Source organism: Marmota flaviventris, chromosome 17 (assembly GCF_047511675.1).
Source record: "Marmota flaviventris isolate mMarFla1 chromosome 17, mMarFla1.hap1, whole genome shotgun sequence".
NCBI classification, from domain to species: domain Eukaryota; kingdom Metazoa; phylum Chordata; class Mammalia; order Rodentia; family Sciuridae; genus Marmota; species Marmota flaviventris.
Window position 1 is genome coordinate 13,485,940 of NC_092514.1, and position 16,899 is coordinate 13,502,838.

At 42.8% G+C, this 16,899-nt stretch overlaps 1 long non-coding RNA gene across 3 annotated transcripts in view; it reads left to right on the top strand.

Moving 5' to 3' along the window:
* LOC114084573 (uncharacterized) overlaps positions 1–16,099 on the top strand; it is a 68,025-nt gene extending 51,926 nt beyond the window's left edge. Inside the window, exon 5 of one of the 3 annotated variants that reach the window (XR_011704975.1) lies at positions 15,862–16,099. This is a non-coding gene — a long non-coding RNA (uncharacterized lncRNA). Of the gene's footprint in view, positions 1–548; positions 3,605–15,861 lie in introns of those variants that run through there. The other 2 variants (XR_011704976.1, XR_011704977.1) reach the window with 2 other exon arrangements.
* The last annotated feature ends 800 nt before the right edge of the window (positions 16,100–16,899 follow it).

Genomic DNA, 16,899 nt, shown 5'->3' on the forward strand with positions numbered 1-16,899 from the left:
TGGGTTTTTTTTTGGGGGGGGAGGGCATCTACTGACCAGGTGACCATTCTTTATTTGGAAATGAATTTCAGGGTAGTAAAGATGGTGTATTATAAGAAGTCCTCCATCCAAATAATGTGCCATGTTGGAGAGTACTGGTTCATATGTAGTGATCCCAGTTCTTTGCCCGTGGACCAACAAAGGGCAGGTTTACTGGATTCCCAGGATCCCTAGTTGGTGGGCTTGAAGGAGTCAAGGTGCCTGTGCAATTTCCCAGCTGTCACCACAGCAGTGACCTGCGTCTGCAGAGCTTATAGAGAGCAGACTTCTCTGCCCACAGGCTCCTGTCCTGTCCTCCCTGTGGGTGCCTTGTCTTTATCTCCTGCCCCGGGTTCAGGGCGTGAGGGGCTGCAGCTGGTTTGGGCAGAAGCCCCTCCTCTGCCTCCCTGAGGCTGCATGAGGGAAACTGGCAGCAGGCTGGGAGCCCCAGGTCACCCCGAGACCTCTTCCTGCCCTGTACCCCTGGTTCTGGGCCTGACTACAGTTCTATGTGTCATTATTGCTCCCAGGAACCTGGTCAGCGCTGGAGATGGGACATGGAACTCAAGAAAAACGGAGCTTCCAAGAGTGTTTCTCCACACCGTTCTGCTGCGATCTGAAAAAGAAAACATTTTTGTAGTTTCTTTTTTTTTTTTCCTGTTTTTTTCAAAGAAAACTTGGAAACAAAACTGTTGGAGTAAATTGGCTTATCAGTGCCACAGTCTTTTAGTACACTGGTGTGGCAGCTTCATTCCTCTGCCCGGCCTCACCAAAAGTTTCTGTGCTGGAATCTTGGCCCACAGCATGGTGATCATTGAGATGTGCTGGGATCTTTAAGAGTTGGCACCTTGTAGAAGGTGGTTAGGTTATTGGGGGCACAGATTAATGAAGGTATTGTGGGAGACTTCTTAGTTTCCAGAGAACAGGTTCTTATAAAAAGAGCAAGCCTGGGCTGGGGTTGTGGCTCAGCGGTAGAGTGCTTGCCTCACATGTGTGAGACCCTAGGTTCAATACTCAGCACCACATAAAAATAAATAAATAAACAAAATAAAGATAGTGTGTCCATGTACAACTAATATATATATATATATATATATATATATATATATATACACACACATGTATATATGTGTGTGTGTGTGTATGTATATATAGCTCCGGAGGCTTCCTATCTTGTCCTATGATCTCGTCTGCAATATGCTCCGACCCCTGCAATGCTGCCTGCCCGGAGGACTTCACGAGAGGCTAAACAGATGGGGCTGTCCAATCTTGGGCTCTCAGCCTCCCAAACTGTGAGCTAAACAGATTATACCGTTCATCCTCGCATGGCAGTGCTGGTGATTGAATTCAGGGACTCGTGTGTGTGAGATTGACAGTGCTCACATATTATGTTATAGCAACAGAAAACTGACTAATTCAGGCAGACATTCATGCTCTATACTTGCTGTGAGAGCTTGAGGATGGGTGGCCACGTACAACCCCTGCTGTGTTCTTCATCACCAGGACCCAGGCTAACACAGTCCACCTTTAAGGATAAGGGAGAGAGGTGGAAATGTCATCAGTACTAATACCACCTGGAGCACCGCAGCTGGCCTCTGGGGCCGCAGTGCACTTTCCTTTGCTGTGATAAGTCATGTTAGGCTCCGTTATAAAAGCGCAGGTCCCCAGTCACATAGTACTTTACAGAATGCCTCAGAAAACACACTCTGGTGAAGAAGGATCTGAAGTTTTGGGAGGCCCTGTTGTGCTAGGGCAGCAGAATAGGTTGCTGAGACACCCAAGAAGACACCTGGAGATGGATGAGATATATCTTCTTCTTTAAATAATTAAAAAATTTTGTAGTTGTAGATGGACAGAATGCCTTTATTTTATTTGTTTATTTTTATGTGGCACTGAGGCTCCAACCCAGTGCCTCACGTATGCTAGGCAAGCGTTCTACCACTGAGCTACAGCCCCAGCCCCTAAAGTTCATATCTTTACATAAGATTTATTGGGCAATGCTTATGAAGGAGAGCCAGCAGTGCTGAGCTGGACAGGTGCTTTCCAGAAGGCCTAGCGGTGACTGGCTGGACAGGTGGGCCTGCCCAGTGTCTCACTGTGCTCCTTTTCATTGAGGATGACACACTTGAGGAGGGAGCTGAAACTGCTGAGGGCCCACTAGTGTTTGTCCCTCTTCCCAGTCTTGGACCTGGGCATGGAAGAGGGCCCAGATTGCCAGCATCTTATACAATTCCCCCTCTTCCTCTTGTAAAGTTTTTCGTTTGAGAGTTTTTATTTGATTTATTCCTGTGTAAACACATCTGCATGAGAAGATCGACACACAAAGAACTGCACACAGTTAAAGCCTACGACTTGGCAAGCATTCACATGTGTGCACACCTGTAAGATCGTCACCACCATCAGGACAGTGAATGCTATAATTCGAATCTGAAATGTTCCCCAAAGGGCCATTTACAGGCTTGGTTCCTACCTAAGGCACAATTAGGTGGTGGGACCTTTAGGAATTGGGGCTTGGGGGCAAATGGTTTGCTCTCCTAACTCTTCTTGTCAGGATAAACTGCCTCACCACAGCCCTAAAAGCAAAGGGTCCACTCAGCTATGGATTGAAACCTCCACACCTGTAAGCCAAAATAAACTTTTCCTCTTTACATGATGATTATCTCAGGTAGTTTGCTGCAGTAATGGAAAGCTGACCATCAAAGTGAACATATGCATTCATCATCTTGACCTGTACTGGTCCTCTGCAGTCACTTTCTGTCTGCTATTCCTACTCCCTCTAACCCAAGCAGTCACTCATCTGCTTTCTGTCACTATCTTAATTAGTTTGCATTCTCTACAGTTTTTTAAAAAATAGATGTTACTATAAGGTATATACTCTTTTTTGTATCTAGCCTCTTTCAACATAATAATTTTCAGATTTGTCTATGGTATTCTTGTGTCAACCTTTCATCCTCACATGGCAGTGTGTAGATACTTATGGTTTGTTCCGACCTTCATCTGCTAATGGATATCTGCATTGTTTCCAAGTCTTCAGGAATTATTAGAAACACATTCATATGTACATTACTCCAAAAGTCACTTTATGGATTTACAGTTTTACTGCACTTGGTTCAGATTATGTGATAGCTTATATCCAACTTAAAAAAAAAAAAAACAGTGCTGAGAATTGAATTCAGGACCTGTGTGTGTGTGTGTGTGTGTGTGTGTAAATTGCTCCACCACTGAGCTACATCCCCACCCTGGTATCTTTCCCTGTATATCCAACTTGTAAAGACATTTTCAATCTGTTTTACAAAGTGGTCAAATCACTTTACATTCTCACCTGTAAAGTTTTCACTTCATAATGTATGAGATTTCCAGTTCCTCCAGTTGGGATTCCTACTTTCTGCTGTTAGGTTTTCAGCCTTTTATTTGTTTTTGCAGAATCACAATGAATAAATGCTGTTTGCATTACATAAAACTAATGAAGCTTGCACTGATCTTTTAAAATGTGAAATAAAAGCTTAAAATCACCTATAATCATAACACCCTAATTATTTTTCAAAAAATATCACACATATGCACAAAACTGCAAACACCTGACTTTAGGAGATACCATTAAAAACAAATACTCTACTGTTGGGCCAATGGGTGCTGGGATTAACCCACGGCTTTATGTGTGCTAAGCAAGGGCTCTCCCACAGTCACACCCACAGTCCCTGGGTTGTTTCTGTTTTTAAATAAACATTTTAATTTATAAGCATAAAAATAACAGATCCTGTGTATCTTTTACTCACTTTTGCCCAGAGGTAATAGCTTGAAAAATCATAGTTCAATATTACCAAGGATGACACTGATACAGTCAGGATGCAGAGCATCTCCATCTCTGCAGACAGCCCACACCTTGTCCTTAAAAGCCACACCATGTTTTTATCCTGCCCCCACCCTCCATTTCTCCCATTTCTATGATTTTATCATTTTATGAATTTTACATAGATCAAATAGACCCTTCAGTATGTATTCTTTTGTGATTGTTTGTTTTAATTCATTCAGGACAATTTTCCTTAGATTCATGCAGGTCATTGCATATATCTGCTTTTATTCCTCTTTACTGCTGAATAGTTTTCTGTGTTATGGATGTAGCACAGTTTGGGTGTACAGTCATCTAGAAATGGACATTTGGGTTGATTCCAGTTTGGGCTCTTACAAATAACAAAGCTAGAAAAGATTGAATAAAAGGGTATTTTTGAGAGGTGTGAATATTAATATCCTCATGGCTCTGCATAAATTCTCAGACATATACATCAAATGATATTTGTTTTTAAAAAAGGCTACTACACTGTTTTCCACAGTGGCTATGCTATTTTAAATTCCTACCAGCAACATGTGAGTGAACCAGCTTCTCTGCCTCTTTACAGCTTTCGGTGTGGTGACTATTTTTTATGTTAGTAGCTGTGCAGTGATATTTCATTGTGGTTTAAGTTGAACTCTGTATTGTCTTCAAGGCAACTGTCTGTTGCCTTAATTTAATTTCCATACCTTAATTTACATGTTAACAGCCTAGAAAAATAATTATGATCTAAACCCAAGTTAGATGAAGGAAGGAAATAACAGATTAAAGATGAGGATAAGTGAGAGAACAAAAAATACTGTAGATAGAATTTCCATAAAATCTAAAGTTGTTTCTTGGAAAAGATCATCAAAACTGACAAAACATCACCTAGAGCAATCAAGAGAAAAAAAAGGAAGATTCTTGGTTTTAATTCTTGTGCTATAGGAGTCTTATTAAGGAAGTTGGGGCCTAATCCCACGTGATGGAGATTAGGGCCTACTTTTCCTTCTTTATTTTTTAAAAATTATTTTTTAGTTGTAGTTGGACACAATATCTTTATTTTATCTACTTATATTTATGTGGTGCTGAGGATCAAACCCAGAGCTTCACACGCACTAGGTGAGTGCTCTACTGCTGAGCCAAACCCCAGCCTCCCTACTTTTTCTTCTGTTAGATGCAGAGTCTCTGGTTTTATTCCTAGGTTCTTGATCCACTTTGAGTTTTTTGTATGGTGAAAGATAGGGGTTTAATTTCATTTTGTTGCATATGGATTTCTAGTTTTCCCAGCACCATTTGTTGAAGAGGCTATCTTTTTTCCAATGCATGTTTTTGGCACCTTTGTCTAATATAATTGTAATTTTGTGGGTTAGTCTCTGTGTCCTCTATTCTGTGCCATTGGTCTTCCAGTCTGTTTTGGTGTCAATACCATTCTGGTTTTGTTACTATAGTATAGTTTAAGGTCTGGTATAGGGATGCCACCTGCTTCACTCTTCCTGCTAAGGATTGCTTTAGCTATTCTGGGTCTTTTATTTTTCCAGATGAATTTCATGATTGCTTTTTCTATTGTGAGGAATGTCATTGGGATTTTGATTGGAATTGCATTAAATCTGTAAAGGGCTTTTGGTAGTATGGTCATTTTGACAATATTAATTCTGTGTATCCAAGAGCAAGGTAGAGCTTTCCATCTTCTAAGGTCTTCTTTGATTTCTTTCTTTAGGGGTCTTTAGTTTTCATTGTATAGATCTTTCACCTCTTTTGTTAAGTTGATTCTCAAGTATTTTTTTTTTTGAGGATATTGAAAATGGGGTAGTTTTTCTCATTTCCCTCTCAGAGGATTTGGCACTGATATACAGAAATGCCTTTGATTTATGGGTGTTGATTTTATATCCTGCTACTTTCCTGAATTCATTTACTAGTTCTAGAAGTTTTCTGGTGGAGTTTTTTGGTAAAAAGAATCAATAAACGGGATGGATTCAAACTAACAAGTTTCTTCTCAGCAAAAGAAACAATCTGTGAGGTGAACAGAGAGCCTACATGCTGGGAGCAAATCTTTACCCCTCACACATCAAATAGAGCACTAATCTCTAGGTATATAAAGAACTCAAAAAGCTAAGCACCGAAAAAACCAAATAACCCAATCAGTGAATGGGCCAAGGACCTGAACAGACACTTCTCAGAGGAGGACAAATATATGGAAAAATGTTAATCTTTCATCTCTATCAATTAGAGAAATGTAAATCAAAATTATTTTATCTCACTCCAGTCAGAATGGCAATTATCAAGAATACAAGCAACAATATAGACTCCAAAGGCAAGCCCCCACTGACCCACCTCCTCCATTCACACCTTACCAGTCCATAGTGTCCCTAGGTTTAACCCCCAGCATACACACACACACACACACACACACACACACACACACCTAACAGGTGACTAATTTACTGATTAAGGCAATCTTAACCCCATCAGTTTACCTCTAAACCTTCTTGCACTGTCTAACACATGAGCTTTTGGGGGACACCTAATAACTAATATTTTATCCATCTAGGCTTTGTTTTTTTTTCAGCCTGGGTTTTAAAGGAACACTTTGCTGGTTATGGTTGGTCTTTATAAGTGTCTATCTTCTTTTTGGTTTTCCACCAGAAGTCATTATTTCCTTTGTGACTTCTGACTCTTCAGTCACAGAAAAACATTTTCAACTTCAATGTAATGAAAGTATTTTCTAAGGAGCTTTACTTTTTACATATAAACATAGGCCTGCTGCAGGTAGTGCATACTTGTATCCCAGTGACTCGGGAGGATGAGGCAGGACAATTGCCAATTGGAGGTCAGTTTCCCCAACTTAGGGAGAGCCTCAACAACTTGGTGAGACTTCATATCAAAATTAAAAGAAAAAGGAGGATGTGGCTCAGTGGTAAAGCATCCCTGGGTTCAATCCCTAGTATCAATAATAAATAAATGAGCAAACCAAAAATCAAATAATGAAAAATAAAACCTTTTAGACCAATATGGGATCTACCATTCTAAGAAAATTCAAACTTAAACAGTCCCTTCCAATATTATGTGGCCAAACAGAAGTCACCCTGCACTGATGTGAAAAACCCAGTAGAAGCAAATCAAAGGGAGAGAGTAATGAGTGTTCCTTGGAGACTAGCGGGAGAAAGAGGGAGGGAGTGGATGTGGGTACCAGATACAGGACAATGGGATGCACTTGAAGCCAATAAGCTGAATGTTTTAAAAAATACAACCTTAAATTATGAAATAAACTAGTTGTAAAAAAATAAATATATATATAAAATGAAAAGGAGAAAAAAATAAGAGAAGGGGGAAAGGGAGCTCTGGGGTGGGAGCAGGTGCATGGTGCCCTCAGTGGGTGGTACTGGCTGTGGGGCCACTAGGAGCCACAGGCCTGAAGCTGCTACTGAAGGTGTTTCTGACCCTGGTGCTCTGTCAGGTGGTGGAGGTGGTAATGGAAGTTGAGCTGGGGTTTCTTACCTTTTCCTTTATCTTAACTTACTTATCCTTACAATCTAGTCTGAGTATGTATGTTTCTATGTGCTTTATTAATTTGTTTGACTTGTTTTTGATATCACATAAATGACATCTCTGCATACTCTTTTGTTCGGCACTGGTGTGGAGATTTACTTGCCTAATGACAAGGAGGTGGACATTGTTGTATTCCCTGCTGGATGGTATTGCCTGGTGCAGCTGTTACACAGATGATTTATTTGTTCTCCAAGCATTTGAACATAGAGGTTTTTTTCCTATTTCCAAATAACACTGCCTTGAGCAAAAGGGTTCAAGTTTGAGGTCGGCCTCAGTAATTGAGGAGACCCTGTCTCAAAATGAAAAAGGAAAATGACTATGGATGTAGCTCATTGGTAAAGTACTCCTGGGTTCAACCCCCAGCATACACACACAAAAAAAAATAAAAGAAGAAGAAGAAAAGAAAATGAAAAGAAAGAAAGAAAACTTAGACCTGTATGGCATTTACTGTTCTAAAGAAACTTTATTAAATAGTCTCTTTCCACATTATGTGCCCCAGGAGAAATGAGACTGTGCTGGTTTGAAAAATGCAGACTAGGCATATCACGGGACTAGAAAGCTGAAGGGTTGTTGGGGACTAGCAGGAGGGTGGGGGAGGGAGTGGTTTGGTATCCACCAAATTCAGGAAAATGTTCTGGAACGACATAGTGGTGACTAGTGCACAGTTTAGAGAATGCCCTTAATGCCAATTAACTGAATCTTTTCAAAAACAAATAGAATGTTTCATTTTAAAAGAAGCAAAGCATACATAAAAAATAAAAACATAAAAAGAAGGAAGAAAAGAAAACTAGGAGCGAGGAATGGAGGCTCTGGGTTGGTCTCAGTAAGAGGCGCTGCCTGAGGGTCCAGCAGGAGTTCTTGGTCATGATCTGCCATTACAGGCCTTTCCAGCTCCAGCTCGCTCTCAGGTGGTGGAGGTGGTGGAATTTGAGCAGGAGTGTCCCCAAGCACCAGAGGTGGCCCTGCAGCTGCAAGAGGAATAAAGGTCAAGAAACTGTCCATGTTCCTTCCAAGGGACAAAATATTTCCCACTGCCTTTCACACAGTTCCACACACAAGCCCAACCCTGGCAGTGTCCCCAGAATGCATGCAGACAGTGACAGCTCCACTTCTCATTGTGCCTGCCCTGCCCCAGTTTCTGGAAGGAATGCTCTGCATCTCAAGCCCCATCCCATTCCTACATACTCATACCCCCACCTCAGTCCTTCTCACCTTCAGCCTCTTCCTCCACAGGCTCTGGGTTTTCTGTCAAGTCTGGGACATGGTGGCCTTGGTCCTCCATGTCAGCACCTGTGACAATGACCTGGCTGTGGACATTACCAAGTGGGTAGTGAGGCAAGTGAGGGAGTGAGGAGACCACCCAGGAGGGAAGGGGGCAGCAGTATGAGAGGTCTGACCTTTCCTACTATGAGGTCAGTGTTCTTGGCACCCCACAGTTCAGAGAAGCAGGCTGAAGCTCAGAGAGGCAGAGGGCCAGTTCCAGGACTCACAGCTATATGTGACCTTGTCACCCTGGGTGGGCTTACCTTCCCAACATTAGGTCCATCTCCTGTTGGATGGAAAAACTGGAGATGGTGGACAGGGAAGAGAGGGTGTCAGAGACTAAGGCTGTCTCCAGGGTCTCCACCAGGCTCCTCAGTGAGGGAGCCTGGAACACACATAACATGCTAGTGTCATCCACCTCTGAAACCACCTGTGCCTCAGGGATATCGACAAACTAGACATCTGAGGCTCCTGTGGTGGTAAACATGCTGGCACCCATGCCCCAGGCCCTGCTCAAAATGGGTGCAGCCACGGGGTACCAAACCTGGAGCCTCCCCTGCAGCAGGCAGCTGGCCAGCAGCGGTGGCGGCAGCACACGGCCGGCTACCGAGGTGGCGCAGCTGTAGGGACCGCGTCACCAGGCATCTCCTGGGGTCAGCAGCGGGCGTCCGCAGTCACGTGGTCTGGGGTAGCGGTATCTTCTGTGGCTGCAGCAAGTGGTTGCTGGGGGGGTGGGGGGAAGATCCAGGATGCGACATCAGAGCAGAGCAGAGAGAGCAGCAGGCAGCCGGGTGCTGATTGGACAGGAGGTCTCGGCTCCTCAGCGCAGTTACCGCGGAGGCAACCGGAGGTTTCCACGGCTGGGAGACCTCTGGGCACCGGCAGCGGTGTCTGTGCCGAGTCCTCTATTTCTGTTTTGACATTTTGTCTAGTTGTTCCACCAGGTTTTTTTAAATTTTTTTCACTCTTTTTTTTTTTTAACTCTAACAATTTGTCATGTATGATAGCAGAATGATTACGGTTCATATCTCTGGTTGGAGACAACATATAGTCACACCACGTGTCTTCGTGCTGTTTCACCAATTATTGAGAGCTGGGGTATTCACAACTCCAGCCCTTATTTTAGAACGGTCTTAAGTCAACAATTTAACTTTACACATTAAGGAACTCAAAAAGAGAAAGTGAACTAAACCCAAAACCAGGAGGAAGAATGAATGTAGTAAAAGTTAAAGCAGAGGTAAAAGAAGTAGAGAATTAAAGCTCCTGTCAGTAGGATCAAAAGTTGACAAGGTGTTTGCTAGCCTGTTAGGAGAAAGAGTGAGCATTACTACCAACCTTACCAATATAGAAAGGGTTATAAGACCAAACTGTGAACGGTGTGCAAGAAATTAGAGAACCTACAGTACGGGTGAAAATACTGCAAATCATATTTCCCAGGGTCTAGTATTCAGAGATATTGAAAACTCATAACTCAACAAACGAGATAAATAACTAAAAGTGGAAAATGACTGTAGTGGTCATTTTGCAAAGAAGATATACAATGGCCAACAACACATGAAAGGATGTTCAGTATCATAAGTTTGTATAGAAATACTCATCAAAATCACAATGAAATATCACCTCTCACCCACTAAGATGGATGTAATTTAAAAAAATAAAAACCATAAGATAACTAGTGTTGGCATGGATGTGGAGAAATCAGAACCCTCATACATTAGCTAGGAGAGTTGTAAAACGCTGTGTGTGTGTGTGTATTGCTCATTCAGCAATAAAAGAGAATAAAATCATGGCATTTGCAAGTAAATGAATGGCGTTCAAAAGATAATGCTAAGTGAAGTTAGCCAATCAAAAAAAAAATGCCAAATGTTTCCTCTGATATAAGGAGGCTGACTTATAGTGGGGTAAGAAGGGGGAGCATGGCAGCACTAAAAAATAACAAGATCATGGCATTTGCAGAGAAATGGATGGCATTAGAGCAGATTATGCTAAGTTAAGTTAGCCAATCCCTAAAAAACAAATGCTGACTGTCTTCTCTGATAAAGGGGGGGGGTATTGACTCAAAATGGGAGGAAGAGCATGAGAAGAAGATTACCACTCAATAGGGAAGAGAGGTGGGAGGGAAAGGGAGAGAGAAGGGGAATTGCACGGAAGATGGAAGGAGACCCTCATCATTATACAGAATAAATGTATGATGATGTGAGGGAGAAAATAAAAAGAAATGTGTCACATTAGATTGGGTAGAGAGAAGTTATGGGAGGGGAGGGGAGGGGAAGGGGGGATAGGAAGGACAGCAGAATAAAATAGACACTAGTATTGCTGTACGTATATAGGTGACTGTATGAACAATGTGATTCTGCAACCTGTACAATCAGAAAAATTAGAAATTATACCCCATTTGATTCAAATGTATGATGTCAAGATCATTGCATTGTCATGTTTAACTAATTAAAAAATAAAAAAGAAGGGGGAGCATGGGAGGAATAGATGAATTCTAGATAGGGAAGATGGGTGGGAGGGGAAGGGAGGAGGCAGGGAATTAGCAAGGATGGTAGAATGTGATGAACATCATTATCCAAAGTACATGTATGAAGACACTAATTGAGTGTCAACCTACTTTATATACAGAGATATGAACAATTGTGGTATATATGTGTAATAAGAATTGTAATGCATCCCGCTGTTGTATATTTAAAAAAATAAAATCAATTAAATAAATAAATAAAATACATGTTTGTTTAAAACAAATAAAAAAGCTGCTCAAACAATCTTGCATGAATTTTCCTGGCAACACTTTTCACAATAGCCAAAAGATGGAAACACTGCAGATCACCATAAATTGATGAATGGTTGAACTAAACATTTACACAATGAAATATTATTCAGCTCAATAAGGAAGACATTTGTACAGATGCTACAAAATGGATGAACCCAGAAAACATTATGTTCAGAAAAAAGAAGCCAGACAAAAAAGACCATATATTGACTGATTTCATTTATATGAAATATTGAGAATAGGCAAATCCATAGAGAGAGAAAGAAGACTAGTGAGTATCAGAGGCTGGGCATAGGGAATGGGAATGACAGGTTTTTGTTGTTGTTAGTTGTTTTTTTTTTTTTGATGGTTTGTTTGGTACAAGGGATTGAACCCAGGGGCGCTTAACCCCTGCACCATATCCCTACCCTTTTAAAATATTTTATTTTGCGACAGAGTTTTTCTCAGTTGCTTAGGGCCTTGCTAAGTTCTTGAGGCTGGCTTTGAACTCATAATCCTCCTGCCTCAGTCTCCCAAGCCACTGGGATTAAAGGCATACACCCAGCTGGGAATGACAGTTTAATAGGCACAAGGATTCCATTTGGGGTGGCAAGAATGTTCTTGACTAGATGATGGTGATGGTTTTATAATTCAATGATGCCATTGAATTGTATACATTAAAATGGACAGATAGTGGGATATATAAAGAACTAAAAAAAAAAAAAAACCTAACACCAAAAAAAAAAAAAAAAACAATCAATAAATGGGCTAAGGAGCTGAAAAGATACTTCTCAGAAGAAGAAATAGAATTGATCAACAAATATATGAAAAACTATTCAACATCTCTGGCTGTTAGAGAAATGCAAATCAAAATGACTCTTAAGATTTCATTTCACTCCAGTCATGTGAGGATGGCCTTAGGCCTGAGCCTAAGCAACTCCATTTTTAAAACTCCACTTTGAAACCTGCAGTCACACCAGGCAACACCCACAGAGCCCTCCAGTATGGCCTCAGACAAGTTACTTCCCCTCACCCTGATAAACAGAGTGAAGCCCCTGGCAGGCTGTCCTCACCTGATAAGAGGAAAGTAGAGAAGATCAGGGTGGAGACCAGACCAGGTGTTTCTGACCCCAGGGTAAATGATGTCATGAAGAAATCCAGTGATAGCTGATAAGGATTAAAAGGGGGGTTTAAAGCCCCCAAAATTTAATATAAATAATTAAGCAAATGAATAGGGATTCAGCCAGCCGAAACAAGGATGCACTCGAGCTAGAGAGCCTGATGAAGACCTGACATCCTATCACTTGTCATCATTTCCTGAGCCTCTGCGTGATCCTCACTGCTCTCAAACTCCGCCTCGTCTGGACCTTGTTGAGAGCTGCAACTTCTCCCTACAACCCTCTTCTCAAGGGGTCATCCACTCCACATCAGGAAAAGCCTGCCTTGGTTCCAGACCTGATCATTGTGGTCTGAGTGAGTGCTCATCTGTTGGACATAAGGCCTAAGGCTTAAGACTTTTGAACTTAGCATCCAGAGAGAATGTCTGTCATTAGCCTGTCATGATTAAGTGTGTTTTGCAGTGCTTAGAATTAATATAGAATTATTTGCTGTGAATTAATTAATCTAGAATTGTTTGCTATGAATTGATTATGTCTATTGCAGTGCCTAGAATTAAGGATTGTTGTTTTCTTGATTAAGAGTCTACAGAGTGATACTGTATTGAGTAATTTGAGTGAGTAAAGCATTGAAAGGGGCAAAAGCATGTGGACATTCTTTATTTCTCCCCTCGACTGCATATGTCACAATTTTGCCCCCTCATGACAAGTCAGAATGGCAGATATCAATAATACAAGCAACAGTAAGTGTTGGTGAGGCTGTGGGGAAAAGGGCACACTCATACATTGCTGATGGGACTGCAAATTGGTACAACCAATCTGGAAAGCAGTTTGGAAATTCCTTAGAAAACTTGAAATGGAACCACCATTTGACCCAGCTATCCCACTCCTGGGTCTATACCCTAAAGATTTAAAAACAGCATACTACAGTGCCACAGCCACTTCAGTGTTACAGCAGCACAATTCACAATTGCTAAACTGTGAAAGCAACCTAGATACCTTCAATAGATGAATGGATAAAGAAACTGGTACATATACACAATGGAATATTACTCAGCATTAAAAGAGAATAGAATTATGACATTTGCAGGTAAATGGATAGAGTTGGAGACTATCATGCTAAGTGAATTAAGCCAATCCCAAAAGACCAAAGGCTGAATTTTCTCTCTGATAAGTGGATGCTGACCCAAAAAAGGGGATTGGGGGGCATGGGGAGAATGGAGGAACATTTGGGCAAAGAGTGGAAGAAAGGCGAGAGGGCATGGGGGTAAGGAAAGATGGTGGAATGAGATGAACATCCTTACCCAAGGTACAATATGGCGGCACATGTGGTGCGACTCTACATCATGTACAACCAGAAAAATGAAAAGTTGTGCTCCATTTGTGTACAGTGAATCGAAATGCATTCTGCTCCCATGTGTAACTAATTAGAACAAATTTTTAAAAATGGACAGATAGTGAAGTTTACATGTGCTTTTTACCTTAATAAATCTAAGACCTGAAGGTGAGGAATCCTCAGGCATGAGAAGGTCTCTGAAGATCCCACCTCAGTCCCAAAGAGTGGAACTGCTGATGATGGCACTGAGAACCACTGTTGCGTTGGGGGTCTCCTGTCCTCTGGTGTAAGCCACTTTGGAGTTTGGTTTGAGCTCTGGCCCCCAACCCTCCTGGTGAATCACATTTTGCCCAATGACTCTGTCTCCCCACTGTCTGGCCCCAAGAGGGAAAGTTGTCCATAGAGGTGGATGACTCCCCCCCACACACTCTGTGTGGTACAGGCAGGCATAATGGATAACCTGAGGGACGCCCTGGAGCCTGATGTCCTGGGCGGCCACCCCTACCCCTACTAAAACCCCTCCTTCACCAGCATCTACTGGACTTTCACCTTCATACAACAGGCTCTCATGTTCAAAACATGAGCCCCACTTTCTAGGCACAGTGTGACATGGCCACCTACACTCTGGGTCCTGGGAATGTCCCTGCACCTCTCTAATCCTCAGTCTGTTCTCTGACAGCGGGGTGCCTAGATGGTCAATTCTCAGGGTTGTTGAGGACTCAGTGCGATTTCCATGGAAAGCGCTTACCAGGTCTTGATCCCATGGGAAGATCTGCTGGAGGGGCTGTGCCTGTTCCCGTCATTGTCCTCCCCGGTCAGGGAACCTTTTCCCTTACCCCTCACTCACCCCCTTATTGGGTTAAGCTGCTTTCTTCATTGTAAAGGACGTTCAAGGTTCACTCTATGAGCTTCTCAGTGTACCCAAACTGGATTCCCTGGGGGCTGGCAGAGGGATTCAGGACCACTCAAGACATCTCAGAAGTAGGTGATAGCATTCCAACCTTTAACGAATACACATGAAGCCACACTATGTGCAGACACTTTTGGAGGCACTGACCATGATCCAATGAAGAGAGCAGGGAATGACCCCTGCCCTCTTACTCCAGGTCACACAGTCACACTAAATATCAGGGTAAAGTTTAGACATTAGAGCAGCTGCAATGTCCTCCTCTGGATAGTCATGCATATGACCCAGATGAGGTAAAGAGAGAATTGGACGGCATGTTGGTATAAGCTCTTTAGCTTGGGGAAGGCTGGCAAGATGGACTCCCATTCTTCCTTCCTCTATTAGATCTTACTGGAGCACCAGCCCTGTGACAGTGAGTGCAATGCACGCAGTGGACACCACCTCACTCTCATCATGGAGTTGACATGCCACTGGGGAGGGAGCAGACAGAAAGTGTGTCAATGCTCCCTGAAAAAGAGTTAGATGGTCAGTGTTGATCAAGGACTCTCCCATTGGGATTTCTGCCCATTCTTGGTTACCAGAGCTGTCTGTGGACCAGGGGTGTCATACTGGGGTGGACACAGGGTGGGGCTGGCCTCTAGAAGGCTCGGGCCAGAGGACCAGAGGTGCAGCCATACAGGGTTGCCTGGGAGGGCAGAGTGGAGGAAAGGCAGGGCCTCTCATGCTGCTGCCACCCACGTTCCCCTAGGCTCATGTCCACACAACAGGACATCAGCCAACTCAACACTCCAGGCCCATCTGTGGGACTCAAAACCACCTTCTCCTGGAACTCCTGGAGCACTCAGAGTCCACTGAGGCAGATTCTGAAGATGATAGGACTGGGGTGGGGCCTGTGAGCATGTGGGGAGGAGTTTGGGGCTGGACACACAGAACAGAGCTTCTAGAAGCTGCAGTGGGGGAGGAACAATGAGAAACGGGGCAATCAGTGGTTGATACAGTCTGGGAACACTTCCTCATGCTGAGTTTTTGTGTGGAGTTCTCTCTGAAAGTCAGTGGACAGTATCTTGTGCCTGGAACGAACATGGACATTTGTGATCTTGTCTCCTCTTGCAGTTGCAGGGCCACCTCCAGCAGTTGTGGAAGCTCCAACAGTGGCTCCATCACCACCTTAAACACCAGAGGGAGAGTCTCTGCCAGAAACCCCTCCACCACCAGCTCCAGGTCTGAGCTCCCAGAGGATCCACAGCCAGGGCCAGCTCCTGAGCTCCACCTTGACCTGCTATGCCCAGAGCAGCCTTCACCTCCCTTACTCATTTCACTTATTTTCCTACTCATTTTAGTTGTTTATTTTTTATTTGCTTATGATTAATTTTAAATAAAATTGAGTAGTTTACTCGTTTTGAAATGTTCAGTTCAGTGCAACTGAGTTCATGTTCAACGTTGTGCAGCCATCCCCACTGTCTAGTTCCAGAACAGTCTCCTCATCTAGTCCCTCCCCATTCTCCTGATAGACCCCAGCAACCACTCATCATTCTGTCCATGTGGTTTGCAGATTTGTGATCGACAGATATTTGGAGGGCATCTGCTCTCTGCCACACTGTGGGGATGGAGGCAGATGCAGGGCACTGTGTCACATCACTTCTCACCCCTCCACCGTATCAGAGACTTCTGGCCTCTACCTGATGCTTCCTGCCAGCCTTACCCACTTGCAGGTTGGCCTTTAAGTGTCCTTGCTTCCCATTTCAATCTAGGGTAGACAAAAGGGGATTATAAAATGGTGTGACTATTTTGCAAAACACTGTGGTGTTTGCTCAAACAGTTACATGTAGAGTTACCATATGACCTACCAATTCCACTACTACACATGTACACAAGAGAAAGGAGAACACATGTCCACAGAAAGTCTATGCATGAAGTTTCACAACAGTATTATTTTTGATAGCCAAAAAGTGGAAACAACCCAGATGTCCAACAATTGATAAAAGGACAAAATGTGCCATAGTCATGCAATGGGTTAGTATTCCACCATAAAAAGGAATGAGAGACTGATACACACTCCAACATGAATGAACCTGGAACATGATGCAAAGTGAAAGAAGCCAGACACACATTCACATATTGAATGATTCCATTTATAAGCAGTGTCCATGA